Source organism: Helianthus annuus, chromosome 13 (genome assembly GCF_002127325.2).
Source record: "Helianthus annuus cultivar XRQ/B chromosome 13, HanXRQr2.0-SUNRISE, whole genome shotgun sequence".
NCBI classification, from domain to species: Eukaryota; Viridiplantae; Streptophyta; class Magnoliopsida; order Asterales; family Asteraceae; genus Helianthus; species Helianthus annuus.
Window position 1 is genome coordinate 129,483,858 of NC_035445.2, and position 12,918 is coordinate 129,496,775.

A 12,918-nucleotide genomic window follows, 5' to 3' on the forward strand; every position below is an offset into this window, starting at 1 on the left:
AGGAGTCGTCAGTCTTTAATCGTTTACCAAAAAACCATGAGTACTACAAGCCAAGACAACATATTGGCTACACAGAAGAAGCTGAAAGAGATTTCCGCCTAGCATACCGACCAGCGGAAGCTGCGGAGCACTCCAAGTTTATCCCGAAAATTGCACTCGCGCCGCTTTCACGAGAGAAGCTACCCCCGACTGTCGGGAAATTCAATGGATTGACTGATCCAGACGATCACGTCAGGACATTCACGAGTGTGGGCTGCATGGGAGGTTGGAACATGCCCATGTGGTGCCACCTGTTCATTCAAACTCTTACCGGGGCGGCTCGCGCCTGATTTGACAGCCTTCCGCCTGGGAAGATTAAGTCATGGACAGATTTCAAGACACAATTCTTGAGCTACTTTAGCCAACAACGTCGCTACCAACGCGACACAGCCGAAGTAGAAGATATTTGGCGAAGAGATGGTGAAGGTCTGGAGGACTTCATCACGCGTTTTAACAAAGAATGCCTGGAAATAGGCGGCGTCAGTGAGCAACTCATGCGCTGTCACTTCAAAAAGGCTATACGCTGCGATAGTCTCATTCGAACCATCACAGGCAAAGATGGAATGCCAAAGGAGTGGGATAAACTAATGGAAGCCGCAAAAATCGTCGCGCAAACTGAGGAGTCCCTTGCTGGTGGAAAGGGCTACTACCCTGAGGATCGATTCTCAAGAGGAAGTACGCGCGACAACAACAACAAGCGTAACAAATACAAGAGTAATGACTGGAAGTCTGAGAGACCAAGAGGCCGCGACGACAGGCCGCGCTACAGAGAAGATGCGCGAGAAACGATTGACCGAATTGGTTACAAGAGGGCGGTCAGAGACGACAATCGTGACAAACACTGGACTCCGCTCACAAAAACGCCAAAGGAGGTATTGATGACGGAGAATATCGATTTCAAGGCTCCCAGGCCAATGACAAACAAGAAAGGGCAAGACCCCAACTTGTACTGCGATTTTCACAAAGATTCAGGGCACCTGACGGACGACTGTTATAGCTTGCGCCAAGAAATCGAGAGAGCGCTCAAAAGCGGTAGGCTAAGCCATTTAGTGAAGAATGTACGCAAGGAAACCCGTCAACTCCCGCGCCACGACGAAGGAAACCACAAAAAGGTCCGACGACTAGAGACTCACATGGTCAACGGACCAAGGTATAGTGCGAAAGAGAAAGGCAAACGCCCTTATGAACGTTCTTGGCAAGAGCAGCAAGTTATATTTCCGGTAGTGCGCGACGGACCTCGCGCCACACGTTCCGTCGTCATTACCGGTATAATTGGGCATTATGAAACTGACTACATATTCATAGACCCGGGAAGTACTGCCGACATCATTTACGAACAGTGTTTCAATCAGTTGGATGAGGAGGATAAAGCGAGACTCGAGCCAGTCGATTATCCTTTGTCGGGATTTTGCAACGAGATGGTTTTTCCACTCGGACAGATCAGTTTCCCCGTCACGTTCTCTGACGGGAAACACTCAAGAACAACAAATGTGAACTTCATGGTAATGCCAGTGAAATCGAGGCATGATGTGCTTATTGGGAGGGAAACACAAGGCGAGTTAAACATGGTGACTTCAACGCCACATTCTGCGATAGGTTTCCCAACCAAGACAGGAGTAGCAATCATATATGCCAAGAAAGAAGTAATGTCAACTGAAGAGCTGCGCCCAACAAAGGCGGCGAAGGTCTCCACGACCGAGCCAGAGAAATGGGTTTTAAACCGAAAATACCCAGAGCAGACTGTGACAATTGGCCACGCCATTTCGTCAGACATCAGAACACGTTTAAAGCAACTGCTGTTTCGAAACATGGATATATTTGCCTGGACCCCGGCAGACATGACCGGTGTCCCACGCAACATCACAGAGCATTGCTTAAACACGTACCCTTCTGTCGAGCCAAAGGTCCAAAGAAGGCGCAGCCTAGGAGCAGACAAGACAAAAGCAATGAACGAGCAAGTATGTGAGCTGCTCAAAGCCGGGATCTTGCGAGAGGTAAGATATCAGAGTTGGGTTGCGAACCCAGTGATGGTCGAAAAGTCAAACGGCGGATGGCGCATGTGCGTAGATTACACCGATCTCAACAAGGCGTGCCCAAAGGATTGCTATTCCTTGCCTGAGATCGATAAAAAAATAGATTCTCTCGCGCCATATCGATGGAAGTGCTTTTTGGATTGCTACAAAGGATACCACCAAGTTCAGATGAAGCTAGAGGATGAAGACAAGACAGCGTTCAGAACTGATCTTGGAATCTTCTGCTACACAAAGATGCCTTTTGGCCTGAAGAATGCAGGCGCGACATATCAACGCTTGATGGACAAGACCTTTGCAGGTGACATCGGAAAGCATATTGAGGTTTATATCGATGATCTAGTGGTTAAAAGTCCCGAGGAGGACCAAATGTTGAAAGACATCGAGAAAACGTTCAACTCATTGCGCAGCGTAAATATGAAGCTAAATCCAGCCAAGTGTTCTTTTGGCATGGAAGAAGGGAAGTTTCTAGGCTTCATTGTCACAAACGGGGGTTTCAAGGTGAATCCAGAGAAAGTACAAGCTATAGAACGAATGCCCTCACCGCGAAACATCAAGGAAATGCAACGACTGGCCGGCCGGCTGGCCGCGCTTAATCGTTTCCTCTCCAACCACGCCGCAAAGTCGTATCCCTTCATCAGTACGCTGCGCAACTGCGTGAAGAAACAGGAGTTCAAGTGGACACCGGAGGCAGAAACAGCTTTTCAACAGATGAAAGCGTGTCTAATTGAACTCCCTACCCTGACGGCACCGTTTGAAAAAGAGCCCCTCATACTGTACTTGTCCTCCTCGGATAAGGCAGTAGGGTCAGTATTGTTGGTCGACAGAAACGGAGTGCAAAATCCGATCTACTATGTCAGCAGGGTACTCACTGACCCAGAAACAAGATACTCCACAATGGAGAAGCTGGTTCTTGCGCTATTACACGCCTCCCGAAGGTTACGCCGATACTTCACCGGCCATGTGATAACTGTGCTTACAAATTTCCACATCGGCACTATACTACAGAAGCCTGAGACATCAGGCAGGTTGGCAAAATGGGCCATTGAACTGGGAGGCCATAACATCTTGTACAGGCCACGACCAGCCATTAAGGGTCAGGTCCTAGCCGACTTCATCACAGAAGTGCCGGCCGATAAAATCAAGGAGTGCGAGCTGATTGAGACTCCCGAGAAAGGTGCAACAGATGAAACTTGGATGCTTTACACCGACGGAGCATCAAATGAAGATGGCGCGGGAGCAGGATTGCGCCTTGTGAGCCCAGAGAACCATGAGTTTACTTACGCCATTAAGTTGGACTTCAAAAACACCAACAACGAGGCTGAGTACGAAGCATTTCTGGCAGGCTTACGCCTCGCCATCAAAATGGGAGCCAAAAGCTTGCGCGCACATGTTGACTCACTTCTGATAGCCAGTCAAGTAAATGGCATATACGACGCGAAGGGAGAAGTCATGGCTTTGTATCTGGAACAAGCGAAAGAACTGCTCCAATAATTCAAATCTCACAAGGTTATACACATCTATCGCTCCGAAAACAAGCCAGCTGATGCCTTGAGCAAGCTTGCCTCGACCTCCTTTCAACATCTCGCCAAAGATGTAAGGATAGAGGTACTCAAGAATCCATCGGTGCTGCTGCGACAAGTGAACGTGATCGAAACGGGCCAACCTTCATGGATGACCCCGATAATCCAATACTTGCAAGAAGGGGTACTCCCTGAAAATAGAGCGGAAGCGGGGAAGATCCAAAACAAAGCCCTACAATATGAAATGAACGGCGGTATTTTGTACCGAAAGTCCTTCCTGGGGCCACTACTGCGCTGTGTGGACCCCCAGGATGCGAACTACCTGATAAGGGAGATCCATGAGGGGATCTGTGGCATTCACTCCGGGCCACGGATGGTTGTCGCGAAGATCATGAGCGCCGGTTACTACTGGCCTGGTATGCATGTCGACGCACTGAAGGAGATCCGCAAATGTGACTCTTGTCAGAGGCATTCTCCCAAAACACTGCGCCCCAAGAACGATCTTATCCCTGTATCCACTGCATGGCCCTTCCAGCAGTGGGGAATTGACATGGTGGGACCCTTCCCGGATGCTCCCGGCGCCGTAAAATTCATCATAGTGGCTGTCGATTACTTCACGAAGTGGGTGGAGGCCAAAGCCCTTGCATCCACCACAGCTATGATTGTGCGCAAGTTCATCTGGGAGCACATCATATGCAGATTTGGCCTCCCGCTCAAGATTGTAACAGACAATGGCACCAACTTTGCATCGGAAGATCTCAAGAAGTGGATGAAGGAGATGAAAATTGAACACACTTTCACATCTGTTGCGCACCCCCAAGGCAACGGACAAGTGGAAAGCGTGAACAAATGCATTGTCGAGGGAATAAAGGCCAGATTGGGGACAAGGCGACGAGGATGGGTTGATGAGCTCCCGAGCATCTTATGGGCTCATCGAACCATGCCAAAAACAAGTACCGGCGAGACCCCCTTTAGCTTGGTTTATGGCTCAGAGGCAGTTATCCCGGCAGAGATTGGTGATGCGTGTTAGTGTATATATGTTTTTAGATATATATTTAAGCCCTTTTTACACTTTTAGCCAAGTTTTAAATTTATAAAACACGATATTTACTAACACTAAGCACACATATGGGCAAGTGCACCCATCGTGGACGTAGTATAGTGTTGGTAAGATACCGAGGTCGTCCAAGGACACAAGAGCTTTTAATACCGGTTTATCCTCAACGTCTAATCAAATCAAAAAGGTTAGAAAAATGTTTTAAACTAATAAAAATAAAAACTAACTAAATGCTGAAAATAAAAATAAAATAAAAAAAAACAAATAGACAAGATGAATCACTTGGTTCCGACACGTGTATTAGTATAACCTTTGATTATTTTCGCACTTTTGCACTTGTTTAAGAGATTATCTTAGTTATTGTAGTAGGCCCCTCTTTTGAAGGCGACGTTACCCTCAACCCGGTAGTTTGAGTCAGCAAGGATACAATCCTAAAGGGTCGGATTATTGAAAGATAATGAATTAAGTTATTAATGCAAATTATGGTAGGCCCCGCTTTTGGCGGTGACGTTACCCTCGGCTAAGTAGTCTGAGTCAGCAGGGATACAGTCCTAAATAGCCGGGTTATAGTATTAATAGTAGTTAACTTATGAGGGGGTCAAAGAGTTTGGATCCCCGCCATCCAATACCTATGGGCATTGAAGGAGATCCTACTAAATTTGACCCAGGTCCCAAGCAGGACCTCTAAACGCTGAACAAGGGCAAGACCCTTACCAAACCGTTCCCTTAACCCCCGAGCAGGTAGCCAACATACCTCCATATAGACCGTGGAGATATGAATGGTGAAAATCTTTTATTTTATATAGACAGTAAAATAACGCCAAGACACCACGGACAAACGATAAGGAAAGATCACCTTCAACATAAGTAACTAGTTATTAAAGTCATTAATACAAAACCAAATAAAAAGTGCAAAAGATTAAAAATAAAAAGTATTATACTAAACACTTGTCTTCACCAAGTGATGTAAGAGACTTAGGCAAACATGGCCTTGATTGTCAAGAACTCTTACGATCAATCTTGGATCCCGAGACGACTCACACACTCTACGAGGGACAATGGATGATGGTGGTGGATGATGGTGTTATGGTGGTGGTGGGTGGTGGATGAAGTGTGAGAGAGGTGGTGTGCCAAGGGATGAGAGAGAATGAAGCCAAGCTCCTCTATTTATAGGCTGAACAGAAGGCTGGACACGGCCCCGTGTCCGCTGGACACGGCCCCGTGCCCGCCTGACACTCTCTCTCTTCATTAATTGTAATTGCGAATTACAATTAATGCGCCTGCTGTACTTTCACCACGCCCCCGTGCTCGCTGGACACGGCCCCGTGGTGGGCAATGGAAGCTTCTACTGGTTTGTCTTTTCTGCTGCTTCCTGGGCACGCCCCCGTGTTCGCTGGACACGGGGCGTGTTCAGACTCTGTTTCCTTCTTTTTGCCTTGGAAGGTGCCATTGAGGGTCCGGGTAGTCTACTTTTGTTCCTTTTCTTGTATTTATGGTAGAATTAGTGGTCTTTTTGCTTCTTTTGTGATTTTGAGCTCATTTCATCCTGAAAATACAAAAGGAAGACAAAAACACTCTTTTTCCAACATTAGTACTTAAAAAGGGTTAGTTTTATGCCTTAATTGATGTGTTTTATATGTTGCATTTTACACACATCAAATACCCCCACACTTGAACTTTTGCTTGTCCTCAAGCAAAACTCTTTAAATGTGGCTTACACTCCCAAATGGAATAGGTAGAAGAGAAGTTTTTTTTTTTTTTAGCTTGTCCTAGAGTGTCGGGAATCCAAGGTTTTTATAGGTTTTATTTTTAGTTATTTACAATCCTATTCGTTATGATTTATTTTGAACTTTTCACAAGATAAACTACTTAGTTGGGCATAACATGCCTTATTAAAATTCCATTTATATACAAGTTCACATACCTTACGGGAGATCACTCAACACTCGGCCGAAGGTGTATATTTTAGTGAATCACTCGAGAGCGGCACGGAACTTACGTCTTCCATAGGCTTGCCAAGCAATCAATCCTCCTTCTTTTTAACTTTTTACCTTTGTAAATATCAAGAGGACTTTTGGGGTGAAGGCTTGGGTTTAAAGGTGGGTGGTTGGTTAGTGGTTAGTAAAAAGGGCGAAAATCGTAACAAGTGTCGGTTTTCGTAGAATACCTTGTTTTTAGTGACTTATTATTTTTGAAGTATTTCTTCAAACAAGCTTTTGTAGCTTTTGTTTGTTTTTGACTTCATCATCTAGTTTTTTTTTTTTTTTTTTTTGATGTCACTTGAAAGGGCAAGTTGACGAAAAACCGAGCTTGTTACTAAAATAAAGGGGAAAAAAATGAAAAAGGTTTTTGGTGGGTAAAAATGGTTTTTTTTTGGGGTAATGAAATGAAAGGTTTAGGCTCAAAGGGGCTATCTAGGGGGATTTTGGGTATGTAAAAAAAATGAAAAATAATGGTTTTGAAAGAAAAATGGTTAGTCCTAATGCCTCCATCATTTACTTACTTGGGTTTAAGTTGGTAAGGACCGGGAATGTATCGTCGTGGCAAGTTCTAGATTTGTAAGGACCGAGCGGCTATTCACACAAGAAACGAAAAATGAGCATTTAATCTAAATATGTGTATTTTTATGCTCAATAAAGGCTCAAAACTCACTTTTGTGGGAATGGGTTTTTAATGTGACCAAGCATATATAATCGAATTTTAAACTAGATTTGTTATGACGTTTCATAATTTTCTTATGTTGGTTCCTTTTTTTATCACGACGCTATCGGTTGTAAACTTGTAAAAATATAACCTTTTTAGACTTGTTCTTCCCAACTTAAACTAAGACAAGTAAATAAAAAAAAATGAAAAAGTTTTTGAAAAAATTTGGGGTGTTTAGCGGTTCCAATAGAGTTTTGTGTAAGGCTTGTGTTTAGGATTTTGCAAAATTTCAAGGTTTTAGCATCCCCCCCACACTTAAATTACACATTGTCCTCAATGTGTCCAAAAACAATATTTTTGGGTGATTAAAATGTATAAAAGTGTGTTAAAAAGCAAATATTTATGTTACTGGCACTCTGAACACGGCCCCGTGTTCACCGGGCACGGCCCCGTGGTCAAGTGCCAGTAACAAAAATTTCAGAATTGAAACAGAAGCCTGGACACGGGGGCGTGTCCGCTGAACACGGCCCGTGTCCAGTTACCTGAACTGGGTGATTTTTCTGCAGGGGCTCAGCACGGGGCCGTGTTGGTTGGGCACGGCCCGTGTTGAGCCTTCTGTGATGGAGATTTTTGTCGGGTTGCTCTGTTCTTCATGCATGGTTCCATTTTTCTCGTTCCCTTTTTCATCCATTACCACCATGAGTGTGTTTTATTCTGCAAAAAAAAAAACTAAAAGATTAAACTAAACTAAACTAAGGATAGATCCGCGGAATGCCTCCGTGGTGCGCCACGTTTATAAGGGTCCTTGGCTAGACCCGATTTCTGGTTATATCTCTTCTGAGTGGAGTGCCTTGCTTCCCAAGTTACACCGTCGGAGAGCGGCATCCAAGCTTGAATCAATAACCTTCATGTAATTGACCGGGTCGTCGTCCTCTATTTTCTTCCCAACTCCGAACTTCACCTCATCGTCCCCATACCTCAAAGTCAGTGTCCCTTCATTCATGTCTACCACTGCTTGTGCTGTGGCAAGGAAGGGTCTCCCTAGGATAAGGGGGACCTCGGTGTCTTCCTCCATGTCGAGTATGACAAAGTCAACGGGATAAACGAATTTGCTTACCCTTACCAAGACATTTTCGATGACACCTTGTGGGAATTTGACTGATCGATCAGCGAGTTGTATGCTTATTTTTGTAGGGCTCGTGGTTCCCAAGCCAAGCCTTTTGAACATTGATGAGGGCATGAGGTTAATGCTAGCCCCTAAGTCGGCCAAGGCATTGCGAACGGGTGATTCCCCTATTGAACATGGAATCGTGAAACTTCCGGGATCGATTTTCTTTTGGGGTAGTTTATTTAGTACGAGGGCAGAGCATTCTTCGCCTAAATTAACTAATTGCAAATTTTCAATTTTCTTTTTATGTGTAAGGAAGTCCCTCATAAATTTAGAGTATTTGGGCATTTGGGTTAGGACTTCGATAAAAGGAATATTGACATGCAATTGTTTTAACAAACTTTCGAATTTTGCGAATTGCTCATTGGTTTTTTGACGAATTAACCTACCGGGGTACGGAACTCGAGGAGCCTTGATAGGCTCTGGTGATGGGGGAGAGTTCTTTTCCTGCGGATGTGTTGGCGTCGTTTCTTCCGCCGCTGGAGGTACTTCTGCAGGCCCTATGGTGCGGTTTCGTAGTGTGATGAGGTGAACTTGCGCCTTTGGGTTTGTTTCGGTATTGCTAGGTAATGCGCCTTGCGGTCTCTCGGAAAAATTTTGTGCTAGTTGATTTATTTGTTTTTCTATGTTTTGAATGCTAGCTTGTTGATTCCTAAAATTAGATTCTAATTGTAGAAATCTTTCCGAGTTTTTCTTATCAGTGTCGGAGATGAGGCGAGATATAGTATCTTCGAGCCTTTCTCGTCCACCTTGTTGTTGAGTGAAATTTTGTGACTCATTCCTTGATTGCTGAAAGTTTGTTCGTTGGGTTTGTTGGTTACTACTATTGCCGGTTTCCCTCCAACCAAGGTTTGGGTGGTTTCGCCATCCTTGGTTGTAGGTTCCCGTTGGAGGACCCGACGGCCTAGGTCTATTATCAATGTAGTTTACCATTTCTTGTTGTTCGTCCGTTTCTTTCATGCAACTCCAATTTTCATGTGACCCACCACACCCCTCACAAGCCATAACCGAGACTGTTTTTGTCATTTCTAATTTTTTTTATTTTTGAAGAAAGGGCCTCGATTTGGGCTTGTAAAGAGGTGCTTTCGTCGACCTTATGGGCGCCCGGGGCGATAGACTTATTTCCCCGGGGAGTGTGCCATTGAAAATTGGTTTGAGCAATTTCCTCAATTTGATTATATATTTCGTGTGGGCGTCGATTACCTAAAAGTCCCCCGGAGCTAGAATCAAGTGTCTGCCTAGTATGTGGCAACAATCCATTGTAGAAAGTGGATACTTGTTGCCATATTGCGAGGCCGTGATGGGGGCACTTGCGTAATAGCTCCTTGAACCTTTCCCAAGTTTCATATAAGGATTCCCCGTCCTCTTGTGAGTATGTATTAATTTCAGCCATTAATTTAGCAGTTTTAGAAGGAGGGAAATACTTATATAGAAATTTTTGGGCTAGTTCATCCCAGGTGTTTACCGATCCAGCTGGGAGGGTGTTGAGCCAAGCTTTCGCTCGGTCTTTCAGTGAGAATGGAAACATACGGAGGCGGATGGCGTCGTTTGATGCCCCATTGATCCGAAAGGTATCACATATTTCTAAGAAATTAGTTATATGTAGATGGGGATCCTCGTCCGCAAGCCCGTGGAAGGTTGCGGAGTTTTGGAGCATTTGTATCAAATGCGGTCGAAGCTCGAAGTTATTGGCTTCGACATTCGGAGCATTGATAGCGGCGCCTAGATTACCTACGGTGGGCCGTAGATAATCCATAAGGGTACGTTGGTCCGCCATTGGGGGTGGATCACCCGAAACCTTCTCTTGGTTTTTGGCTTTTAACCTTTTTCTGAGAAAGCGTTCGGGTTCTTCTAGCGGTTCTTTTATGTCTTTATTGGAACTGGAGCTCATACACTACGTGAGGATGGTGTCGGGTTCCAAGTCCTGCAATAAAAACAAAAAAGAATGTCGGTCAGAAGGTTCACCACGGCCCCGTGTTGAGCGAACACGGCCCCGTGGTCGGAAATACAGTGATTGTTTTCCAGATCCCAGTTACTGGAAGTTGGACACGGCCCCGTGTTGCACCGGCACGGCCCCGTGGTCAGCCTTCTGTAACTTGAAAAACAAAAACTGCCAGTAACTTTGCTGAGCACGGCCCGTGTCCGACCAGGCACGGCCCCGTGCTGAGCTCTGCAGAAGCTAAAAAAAATAAAAAAAAAATCCTAAAAAATTAAAGAAAAATAAAAATATGATTAGGCCGTTGATTCCTAACTTTCTTAAAATCCTTGTGTCCCCGGCAACGGCGCCAAAAACTTGATGCGTGTTAGTGTATATATGTTTTTAGATATATATTTAAGCCCTTTTTACACTTTTAGCCAAGTTTTAAATTTATAAAACACGATATTTACTAACACTAAGCACACATATGGGCAAGTGCACCCATCGTGGACGTAGTATAGTGTTGGTAAGATACCGAGATCGTCCAAGGACACAAGAGCTTTTAATACCGGTTTATCCTCAACGTCTAATCAAATCAAAAAGGTTAGAAAAATGTTTTAAACTAAGAAAAATAAAAACTAACTAAATGCTGAAAATAAAAATAAAATAAAAAAAACAGATAGACAAGATGAATCACTTGGTTCCGACACGTGTATTAGTATAACCTTTTATTATTTTCGCACTTTTGCACTTGTTTAAGAGATTATCTTAGTTATTGTAGTAGGCCCCTCTTTTGAAGGCGACGTTACCCTCAACCCAGTAGTTTGAGTCAGCAAGGATACAATCCTAAAGGGTCGGATTATTGAAAGATAATGAATTAAGTTATTAATGCAAATTATGGTAGGCCCCGCTTTTGGCGGTGACGTTACCCTCGGCTAAGTAGTCTGAGTCAGCAGGGATACAGTCCTAAATAGCCGGGTTATAGTATTAATAGTAGTTAACTTATGAGGGGGTCAAAGAGTTTGGATCCCCGCCATCCAATACCTATGGGCATTGAAGGAGATCCTACTAAATTTGACCCAGGTCCCAAGCAGGACCTCTAAACGCTGAACAAGGGCAAGACCCTTACCAAACCGTTCCCTTAACCCCCGACCAGGTAGCCAACATACCTCCATATAGACCGTGGAGATATGAATGGTGAAAATCTTTTATTTTATATAGACAGTAAAATAACGCCAAGACACCACGGACAAACGATAAGGAAAGATCACCTTCAACATAAGTAACTAGTTATTAAAGTCATTAATACAAAACCAAATAAAAAGTGCAAAAGATTAAAAATAAAAAGTATTATACTAAACACTTGTCTTCACCAAGTGATGTAAGAGACTTAGGCAAACATGGCCTTGATTGTCAAGAACTCTTACGATCAATCTTGGATCCCGAGACGACTCACACACTCTACGATGGACAATGGATGATGGTGGTGGATGATGGTGTTATGGTGGTGGTGGGTGGTGGATGAAGTGTGAGAGAGGTGGTGTGCCAAGGGATGAGAGAGAATGAAGCCAAGCTCCTCTATTTATAGGCTGAACAGAAGGCTGGACACGGCCCCGTGTCCGCTGGACACGGCCCCGTGCCCGCCTGACACTCTCTCTCTTCATTAATTGTAATTGCGAATTACAATTAATGCGTCTGCTGTACTTTCACCACGCCCCCGTGCTCGCTGGACACGGCCCCGTGGTGGGCAATGGAAGCTTCTACTGGTTTGTCTTTTCTGCTGCTTCCTGGGCACGCCCCCGTGTTCGCTGGACACGGGGCGTGTTCAGACTCTGTTTCCTTCTTTTTGCCTTGGAAGGTGCCATTGAGGGTCCGGGCAGTCTACTTTTGTTCCTTTTCTTGTATTTATGGTAGAATTAGTGGTCTTTTTGCTTCTTTTGTGATTTTGAGCTCATTTCATCCTGAAAATACAAAAGGAAGACAAAAACACTCTTTTTCCAACATTAGTACTTAAAAAGGGTTAGTTTTATGCCTTAATTGATGTGTTTTATATGTTGCATTTTACACACATCAATTGGCCTACCCTCACCACGCATGACAGCGGTCAACACAATTGACAATGAAGCGGAAAGACGCCTCGACTTGGACTTGTTAGAAGAGAGGCGCGAAATCGCGCGAATTAAAGAGGCCAAGTACAAGACCCAGCTAGAAAGGTACTACAACACAAGGGTCCGCATATGTACCTTCACCCCAGGGGAATACGTCTTCCGCGACAATGAAGCGTCAAATGCGGAACGTCCAGGAAAGTTGGCACCTAAATGGGAAGGCCCATACCTGATCCACGAGGTCCTGGGCAAAGGGGCCTACAAGTTACGCACCCTAGATGGCCACATCTTACCACGAACATGGAACGCGCAACAACTGCGCAAATGTTATATATAACTTACTTCGGCCTTGCGCCCGTTTTTACTTTCCTATGTCGGCTATACGCCATTAGCAATTAATGTATGAAGGCCTATGCGCCCATTCCAGACTTAATG

General features: G+C 44.6%; 1 non-coding gene across 1 annotated transcript; it reads left to right on the top strand.

The window, feature by feature from the left end:
- The first annotated feature begins 9,752 nt into the window (after window positions 1–9,752).
- LOC118486133 lies at window positions 9,753–9,859 on the top strand. Its single transcript, XR_004877989.1, has one exon. It is a non-coding gene; the product is annotated as a small nucleolar RNA R71 (small nucleolar RNA).
- Window positions 9,860–12,918: the final 3,059 nt, after the last annotated feature.